Here is a 10,266-nt window from a genome sequence, read left to right as displayed (position 1 = left end):
ACAAGATGTAACTTTTATGTAACTTTAACTACAATAATGTAAATACAAACGATATGTAACAATTATGTAACGACAAACGATTGCATTATGTTACACTTTGCTAATTAACAGTTGCATTAACAAGATGTAACTTTTAAGTTACTTTAACTACAATTATAAGGCTAAGACACTTATGTAATAGTTGCATTAACAAAATGTAACTACAATTATAAGGCCAACACAATTATGCATTAACACAATATAAGTCATACAATTATAGCACAATTCTGTATTACCAGTATCATCATACAAGTTAGGTGAAATATTAGACATTACTAAAGTGATAACTCAAATATGTAATGTATAACCTAGCAGTATTACCATTGCACAATTATATGCGTACGTCTGTTGTACATGCACGTCTTATAAAGCGTTATACAACAACCATTGCATTTATTCAAATATGTATACAACTTGTTTAAAATGTAATATCACTGAATAATCACTATTTACTATGAATATTATATGTATACAATATTCATACAATTATGTTACTTTACAATATTATGTATTTCACTTAATTAGCTTATAAGTTCATTATAATGTATATATAATATGTATTAATATGTTATGACTATTAAATGTATACCACATTGAGTACACCGCTTCCCGTTCGATCAGCGAAGTTAAGCAACGTTGGGTCTGGTTAGTACTTGGATGGGTGACCGCCTGGGAACACCAGATGCTGTTGGCATCCCTACGTCAAGTGGGGTTGGTGGAGGATTAGTGCCCCTCCCTGTAAAACAATTAACTCTAAGCCCTTGGCCACCCCGTCTGGGATACATGGCGTCTGGCAATGAATGAATGAATGAAACTATTAAATGTCGATGGTACGCCATTTTTGCGCGGCCGAGCAGTATGTAGAACTACATATTATATAGATAGATAGATAAATAGATAGATAGAAGCAGGGAGTCAGATGATGAGAGGTGTTGTGTCTGCGAGAATCGAGCAGTGCTAAACATACTTACACACTCTGACGCAAGGAATGCTTGAGACAGCGTCTAATGGCCATATTCACACATACACACATGCTTACACACAGGCTGCGTGAACTTTCCATCCACGAGGAACACACGTGACACACCCCTGCTACACCAGAATTTAGGAAAGAGAGCCCAGACGGAGATTAGCCACAGAAGAGGCAAGAGAGAAGTAGACAGGCCTCAGAGGAGACAGGTGACGGGAGAAGGGCTTGGCAATTTGAGAGACAGATAGCGAGACAGGGAGGTAGCTACCCGGGACTTATACTCGTTCCGTGTGGGAGACTTGTTAATATTTCCAAGAGAAATAAAAATAGTCCCATACTATTCTTTACCTCTCCTGTCACTACATGACACCAGTTGTCCAGGTAAAGGACGTGACCGCGATGAAGGTAGTCTTCTGTCATTGTCTTTACCACTGCTCCAGACAGTCCAATACTCCGATCTTCTATTATGCCTGTCTGTGAACCGGTGTACAAGACTATATCTTGCATATAACCAGTCCTACAGTCACACATAACAAAGATCTTGATCCCAAAACGGTGCCTTTTGCTGGGTATGTACTGCCGAAATGAAATGTTGCCTCTCCGCAACACAAGACTCTCGTCTTTGACGAGGTCTTTATAGGGATAAAATGAGAAATGGAATGTTTGCCTCAGATGATCAAAAACCAACCTAATTCGCCTCATCTTATCTGTGTCATTCGCATTTGCAGGATCATCAGCATCATAAAAGTGGAGGCGACTTAGAATTTGCTGAAAGCAATTACGGCTCATGATTTGGCTAAATATTGGTGTCAGCAAAGTAGGGTCCCTTGTCCAGTATGCCGGAATTCTGTTCTTTCATGCAATACCCATCAAAAGTACCAGGGCAAAAAATAGAAACATTTCTGCAAGGGAGACTGGGTAATCATATTTGATAGAATGCCTGCTCCTTGTGCCCAGTCTTTCACTCTCACGGCGCTGGCTGCTAGCAAAATGGTTTGTTTGGTCCACTATTTCCTCCACAAAACACTCACTGAAAAAAAGGTGGAAAAAATCCAGCCTGGTGGAATTAGGGTGAATTCCTGGAGCAGTGCAGCCAGCATGCCCCTGCTCAGTGAAGGGGTGAATGGTGGGAGAAAAATCACTCCTATCCTCCCAGTTCCATGACACAAATCCCTCGTCCCCATCGTCCCCATTGTCGCCTTCGTCTGGGTGGGGAGGAGATGCTGGTGGGGGAGGTTGGGGAGAAGGAGTGTGGAGGGCTTCCCCACTCACACTCCTCTTCCCTCGGCCTTTACCCTTTCCCTTTCCCTTACCCTTACGGCCTTGTGGAACATTAGGGGGCTGTGGGGATGAAGTCTGGGAATATTGGGGAGCATAAGACGTGCTGGGGAGTGGTTCCTCCCCACCTTCCCCCTCCAACACAACACCACGTGATTCATCATGCACCCTCACTCGCCCACGTGTCTGGGAATATTGGGGAGCATAAGACGTGCTGGGGAGTGGTTCCTCCCCACCTTCCCCCTCCATCACAACCCCACGAGATTCATCACGCACCCTCACTGTCCCACGTGATACGCCTCGCCGCCTCACACCACCACGGGAGAGCGATGACTCACTCTCCCGCCACTCTCACTTTCTATACTCACCCCTGCACTTTCCCTTTCACTCCCCACTCTCTCCACGCCACTTCCGCCCTCCCAAAACAACAACTAGGTCCCTACCTGCTTGTACGAAGTGGTGTACACTCGGGGCCGCGATGGGTGATAATCTCTTGGCCGTACCACATGGCAGCACGTCCCACGGCTTCATCCTCGTCCTCGTCCTCGAAATTGGGCTCCACATCACGTAGGGGCTGCCGAGAGGATGTTGCCTGTTGTCTTTGTGCAGGCTGGCCCTCTAGCAGCAAGATAAGTCACGTAGCACTGCTTCCTGGGGGACGGGACCTCCTCATCACTGCTGCTGGTTTCCACCTCCTCTGGTTGGACATAATTTTTGTCCACAACCTCGTCATCCAGTGGGGAATGACTGTTGCCTGTGAAGCCGTCCAGGACGGCTTGGATATCCTCCTCTGAGAGACCTCTATGCGCCATGTCTGACCAGGGCCACTGCTAACAGGTGAGTGACCGAGCTGAGGGTGAGCGCAGGTCGCACGGGGTCACCGAGTGTCCCCGCCTGGTGGCAGGTAGGGGAAGGTCGAGCGACCCTACATACCAAAAATCAAGCACGAATTTTAAAAATTGTGCAAATTATGCACCTTGCATTTGTGCAATGTACCAGTACGTCGATGGGACTGGCAATTACATAATGTTACAACGTAGTCATACGTTGATGGGACGCCTCGGATTAAAATGCTTCATCTTTTCAGGAATTCCTGCCCGGCCAGAATGGAATGTAAGTGGTAATGAAGCAGACCACCATACCTGTGACAACTTGTAAAAGATTTCAGATTCTTTCAGACTCAGAAGAGGATCTCCATGAGGTGAGGGTGATAAGAGACTGTCGTTTGAGGCCAGTTGGTGGAGTTTTGTGGTAGTACCAGAAAGAGTTTCTGTATGCCAGGTGCTGCAGTAGATGTAGTGAGCGAGACCCTGGAGGAAGTGAATGATGGTTGGACTGACGATACACATACAGTTGTGTATGCATATATGAACAACGTGACATGGACCAAATGAATGGGAACTGTTGGAGCGATTTAAGATGATGATCCTGCGCTGCTGGCACCAGATCAAGAACATGTTGATTTCAGGACTCCTTCCTAGGAATGGAGCAGAGAATATATTCTACAGTAAAGCCTTTGGTTTAAAAAATTAGCCGTCCCTTTGTTTAGAGAAACATGTTGTTGTTGGTTTGCCCGTGGTGGAACTAAGGTGGAACATCAGAGTGGCGGGGGAAGCCAGTTGGAATCTGAGGATATTGACACCCTGGCCACTGCACTTCTGGCAGGTGAGGCATCCCATAACAAAAGCAGCGTTGGGGAGCCACACTCCACTGAGACAGGATAGTTGGGATGGTTCGTCTCCCGGAAGATCCAATGGGAGGCGTATCACCCCGAAGAGACATTCCATCGGCACCAGAGGCAGGTGTAGGGTTTTTAAAACACATTGAATTATTTCTACCAGCAGCTAGTCTTCGCAGAAGATACTCTTCAGCTGAGTGCAGTCAGTTCTATACTCCTTGTCCACCTTCTGAGTGATGTTTTGCACTCCGTCTGGAGGGGGGAAAAAAAAAAAAAAAGCAGAATGTGCTCAGGGAGGCAGGAGGCTAACATTAACTGTAATTAGGGTAAGGCATGTATCCTGGACTCTCTCGATAATAGAAATGGATATTTAAATATATATTTTCTAAAAGCATGTAGTTTATGAAAAACTTTAGGGAAGTAGAGATTCATGCTCTTATTGATGTCTGTGACATTATTACTGGCATTATTGAATCTTGGTTAGATGCTAAACAGAGAGATTTTATAGTGGAATACTATCTGCCTGGTTATACTATGTTCAGCAGTGAGAGAAATGGGAGAATGGGGGGAGGTGTGATGGTGTATATTAAAACAAATCGTTTTCCATTACCAATTTCAAAACCGTCCATGGAAATTATCGACATAATTTTGTGTTCAACTTAAAAATGAATCATGCAAAGGGAACACTCTTGGAATGAGTTATAATCCACTAACCCAGTCCTGTGAAACTAACAACATATTCTGTGAACAAATTGTAGAAGTCTGTTGATTCCAGAATACTGTAATTTTTGGAGATTTTCATTTATGTGTGTAACCAGATGGAGTAAATCCTTATCTTCACACGAAGGGTTGCACTTGTACATTATTTTGTTGAAAAGTTCGTTCTGTTTGTTAGAGAACAAACAACATGTAGAGTAAATAATAAATATCTTTGATCTTGTACTGGCAACATCAAGAAACTTAGCTGATAATGATCATGTAGGAGATGTATTTAGTACTAATGACCATCACACTGTCACATTTAACTTCTGCTACAGAAATGTAAATTCCATCTAAGAATCTTTCCCTGCTATAACAGAGCTGACTTCCAAAAATTAAAATAATTTCATGTAGTAATGACTGGGAACCGAGTGTTCAGACAATGAATATCCATGGTGCTTGGACTCGGTTTTCAGAGTACCTTTATAAAGCTGTCTAGGTATGTGTGCATGTGCGTAATAGACAGCCTGTGAAAATTTCTTATCCAAAATTGTGGAACAGCAACATCGGGACCTACCTCTCGATAGAGAAACTATGCTCATCAAAATTACAAAGCTACAGGTACTGGGGAGAAGAATAAGTAATCCCTTTAATATCCAGATGCCCAATAACTGGACACCCCACTACTCGGACACTTTGGGCCTGGGCCTTCAGAACCACAAAATGGTCAAAAAACGAAAAAAAAATATCCAAATTTTTCTCACCTGTAATTTGAACTTGGCATGCAGCGCCGAACAGCTGTATTCACGCACGGCCGCCAGTCCCCTGCTGGTTCTCCCTTCCCCAGTTACTGCCTAACTACCATTCTCAGTAGATGCTCATCGCAATGGATGCCGCAGGTGCTCGTTTTTGTGAATAAACAATGAATAAACTACAATACCTCACCACTAGACCACATGGGAATTTACAGTGTTGTGCAGTGTTAAGAACTTAGAATTTAGAGTGCAAAGGATTAAGTGTGGAGTGCAAATTGGCAGTTGAAACTGGCAATTGAAACTAGCATGGTGCAATTAAGAACAGAATGTGCAGTGTTAAATAATTATAACTCACAGTACAAAGAATTAAGTGTAGCACAACACTGGATTACTGTACATGCCTCAAGAGCATTTTCACCACTACCAGAGTCTTTGAGGAGGCGGCCACGGATGTGCTTTAAGTTTTTTTTTTTTTAATTTGTCCAACTCTGGGCATAGCTTTCACAGCCTGCTCCCAAGGCCCAGTAGCCCTCCTACATACCATGCACCTCTACTAGTCACCACTTCGGTGCTAACCCCCACCGTCTATATTGAATACATGCTAGGGCTGTCTCATACGGGACTGGTGTATTGGTATTAGCGGAGGTGTTTTTACGACATGTCAGCAGGTCTTCTGGTAGATCAGTAAAGTCTGTTTTTATTAAATTCGAATACTTAAACTGTTCCCTGCCCCAGCGGGGATTTGAACCTGGGTCCGGTAGGACTGCAGGCCACCTCTCTACCGACTGAGCCACTGCCTTCCCCTGTACACTGCTAAATATTTTCCATACTCACTTCTAATTCCTCATTCTAATTCCAGCATTCTTAATGCTGTTTTTGTAGCAGTATTTACAGTGGATATTCCAAGTTTATTGCCCTAAGATTCCTCCTTACATGCTTAAAAACACAGAGCAATTAGTGACATTAAGATCAGTGAGGGAGATGTACTGTTTGCAGTAAACCAATAAAACATGAACAAAATACCTTCACCCGACACGATCTCTATTATAATGATCCGATTTCTGTATATTTGTTTGTCTGTTACCATAACACAGCAAAAACCAGTGCATGTAGCACAATTTTTGTTAGAGTAAGGTACAATTAAAATGCTCTAACTTGAAGAGTAAAACAATTTCTAGTCTATTGGGCCACCTATTCCAGAGTTATGACTCATTTCTGGCCGTTTGCATAGAGTGGAGGGGATGGATTTGTACTTGATCTGGCACTGAAATGACCAGCATGACAGAAGAGAGAAAACTGACGTGTTCGTTATATTATCACTTTCATGCCTCTCATTCCTCCCTCCTTATACTCCTAAAATTGTATAGTATAACAATAATGTATAATTTAGTATAACAGCAGATACTACTATCCTGCCTCTCTCTCTCTCTCTCTCTCTTCTCAACAGGTGTTCCAGCAAGATAAAAATGAGGGAAAATTCCTCACTCTGATTTGCTCACGGCATGATTAATTCAAATTTTTGTTACCTTTCGACTGAAGATAGGAAGTGACTCGACATGAAGCAGAGGGCGCCGAAGGCAGCCTCTAAGTGAGTATAGTATATCCTAGAGTCGTAAAGCAACTGAAAATGGAATATCGAAACTTTTAGCTCAAATATTTAGTATTTCAGTAAGCAATGGCACTATACCTCTTGACTGGATGCTAATGAGTGTAATTCCAATATTAACCTGTCGCATGCCAGTGCCGTTTTAAAACTGTCTGACATATTTCTGCAGCCAGTGCCAGTGCCGTTTCAAGATGGTAAAAAAAAAACTTCACTGTGACCACATTTTTCAAGATTTGCTGGTAAAAATTGGCAGGCATGTAAGGTAACTCTTCCTCTACCATCCCTCAGACTGTCAAGGCCATACACTCACTTGCTCCCCCCCTCACACTCGCTCTGCCTCACTCTGCCTGTGTGCCTCACCCAGTGCTGTATATAGTGAAGGCATTTGTAAATATTTTCATGTAAGTGTAAGTTGTAAATATTTCCTTGTAAGTGTAAGGACTATATAGTAAAGTCAAGTTGTAAATACCTTCTTGTAAGTGCCAGGACTGTACGTAATAAAGTCAAGTTGTGTCTATCTTCAAGTAAGTGTAAGATAATGCATTCACAGTGAGAAAGACACGCAAATTGTGATAGATGCTGAAGTAATAAGTAATCAGAAAAGTGTACCGAACATTGCTATACCTTTCCAGCATAAATACCTGAGTATACCTTACAGGGTGAGTAAATACCTGGTGAGCGTGAGAGAGCGGCTATACCTGTACTCGAGTATGCAGGACTCAATAAAACTCATTTCCGAGCCTCGGTGAGCATTTTAATGCGAAATTCGTTGTTTCCACATCAACATTTATCATTTTAGGAAAAAAAAAAGGTCAAAAAATGGCCGGCACTGGGGTGACCCATAGGGCTAAAAATAGCCGGCACACAGCGGGTTATAAAGGGGGAGGGGCACTAAATCACAACCTTGAAATTATTGGCAAATTAATCTAACATCAGTACGATGCAAGTTGTTGGAGACCATGCTTAGAGATAAAATAGTAAAGCATTTAGAAGTAAATAATCTCAGTAAAGAAGTAGAGCATGGTTTCCGGAATGAGTGACCTTTTCAGTGATATTACTGATATGACACTAAATATGTTGATGCAATCTATCCTGATTCCCTGGAGGCGTCTGATAAAGTTCTCCGAAAAAGTCTTCTTGAAAAAATTAAAACCTGTGGTGTGAAAGGCAGTGTACGAAAATGGACTGAAAGCTGGCTAAAGCAATAGAAACAGAGAGTTGTTCTTAATAGGAAAGCATTAGACTTATTTTTTATGCTAGAAAGAAGGAACCAAAGGCCAGGGGCCCGCAAACCATTCCTTCCAAGAAAAAAAAAACAAAAACAATACACAAGAGAGCCAAAATCAAGATCCATTCATTTCGAGATACCTGGACACACTGCGTTTGAAAGACTGGAGATCATAGGAAGTAGGAAATACAGACAGAGGGAGACAGTTCCAGAACTGACCTGTTGCAGTAATGAAGGACTGGGAGTAACGGTTAATTCTTGCATTAGAGAGTTAGACAGAAATGGGATGAGAGTTTGTTGCTAGACGGGTGCTATGTGCCCATCGTAGAGGTGAAGGGATGCAAGCAGACAGTTCAGAGGAGCAGTGACCATTGAAGTAATCATAGAAAAGGGATAAAGATGCAACAGTGCGGCGAAGAGACAGAGGTTGACGAGGGCCAGTAAGAGAAGGTGAGTTGCTGAGACGAAAGGCCTTCGACTCCACTCTATTGAGAAGAGCTGTATGTGGGGAGCCCTACCACACATGAGAGTTGTTTCTAAACAGGGGAGAATGAAACCCGTGTATAAAGTCAACAACTGTGCACAGGTAAAGAAGGTACGGAGTCAGCTTAGCAAACCTAATCTCTTGGAAGCAGATTTTACAAGAGATGAATTATGATCTCTCCAAGATAAGTCCCGAGTGAATGAAACCCCAAGCATGTTCAAGGATGATGCAGGATTCAGTTGGATATTATTAAACATTAGTGGGTACTCCTGTGGAAGATTGTCGGGTTGATAGGTGTAAAAACTGGGTTTTTAATGCATTAAAAACAACCAGATTATTTTTACCCCAGTCAGAGATACGAGCCAAGTCAGACATTAGATATGCCATAGCCTCATCCCTTGTCTGTTGAAGCAACTGCTGAGATGGACATTGTGGGAACCGAATGGAAAGGTGAAGGGTGGAATCATCAGCGTACGAGTGGATAGGGTTAGATGTACAGCTTAAAAGGTCATTGACGAATACAAGGAAGAGTCGGTAATTGGACAGAGCCCTGAGGAACACCATTGTTGATACATCTAGGAGAAGAACGATGGCCGTCTACAACAGCGGCTATAGAACGACCAGAAAAGAAGCTATAGATGAAGGAACAGATAGAAGGATAGAAACCGTAAGAAGTCAGTTTAGAAATTAAAGATTTACGCCAGACTCGATCGAAAGCCTTTGAGATGTCAAGTGCGATGGCAAAGCTTTCGCCAAAGTCCCGAAAGGAGGATGACCAAGAGTCTGAAAGGTGGGTGAGAAGATCGCCAGTGGAGCGTCCCTGACGGAACCCATACTGACGATCAGAAAGAAAGTTGTGATAGGAAAGATACTTTAAAATTTTTCTGTTAACAATAGACTCGAAAACTTTTGAGACACAGGATGTTAAAGCATTTGGACGATAGTTAGAGGGTTGGCAATGGTCACCCATCTTGGATGAATGTCACAAACTGAGTACCACAGGGTTCATTAGCCTACTGACTTCTGTTCTGTTGTTAATTTATACTGACGATACTGACGAAGGTTTGTGTTGCCAAATCTCATAATATGTTCAAGATATAACATTCAGTGACAGAGCAGATACTCTCAAACATAGGCTAATGATCCAAGGAGAGCCTGAGAAATTATTTAACTAAGCTAAAATGTGAGAAATGAATATTAAAACTGATAGATGCGAAGTTCATGACATTAGGTGTAAAAATAAAAAACTCAGGTACACTATAAATGATACTAACCTCAAGAATGTGAACCAAGAAAATTATTAAGGAATAACAATAACGAATTATTTAAGACTGCATAGACAGTGCACGGAATCAGTAAAGAAAGCTAATAAACTGGTTATATTTATAGCCAAAGCATATCGTTCTCACTTCCAACAGTTTTTTAGTACAACGCCAACTGGAGTACTGGGTTTAGATTTTATTACTTTATAAAACGGATATGCAGAAATAAGAGAAAGCACTCTGATGTTATATAATGATACCCAAATA

General features: G+C 42.2%; 1 pseudogene; it reads left to right on the top strand.

Moving 5' to 3' along the window:
* Positions 1-614: 614 nt before the first annotated feature.
* On the top strand, positions 615-734 carry LOC145405139 (5S ribosomal RNA; annotated as a pseudogene).
* Positions 735-10,266: the final 9,532 nt, after the last annotated feature.

The sequence above is a fragment of the Coenobita brevimanus genome, chromosome 65 (genome assembly GCF_032717465.1).
Source record: "Coenobita brevimanus isolate Jiangsu-jjx chromosome 65, ASM3271746v2, whole genome shotgun sequence".
In the NCBI taxonomy this organism is placed as follows: domain Eukaryota; kingdom Metazoa; phylum Arthropoda; class Malacostraca; order Decapoda; family Coenobitidae; genus Coenobita; species Coenobita brevimanus.
The sequence above is the reverse complement of the archived record's forward strand: the minus strand, read 5'-3'. Positions and strand labels throughout refer to the sequence as shown.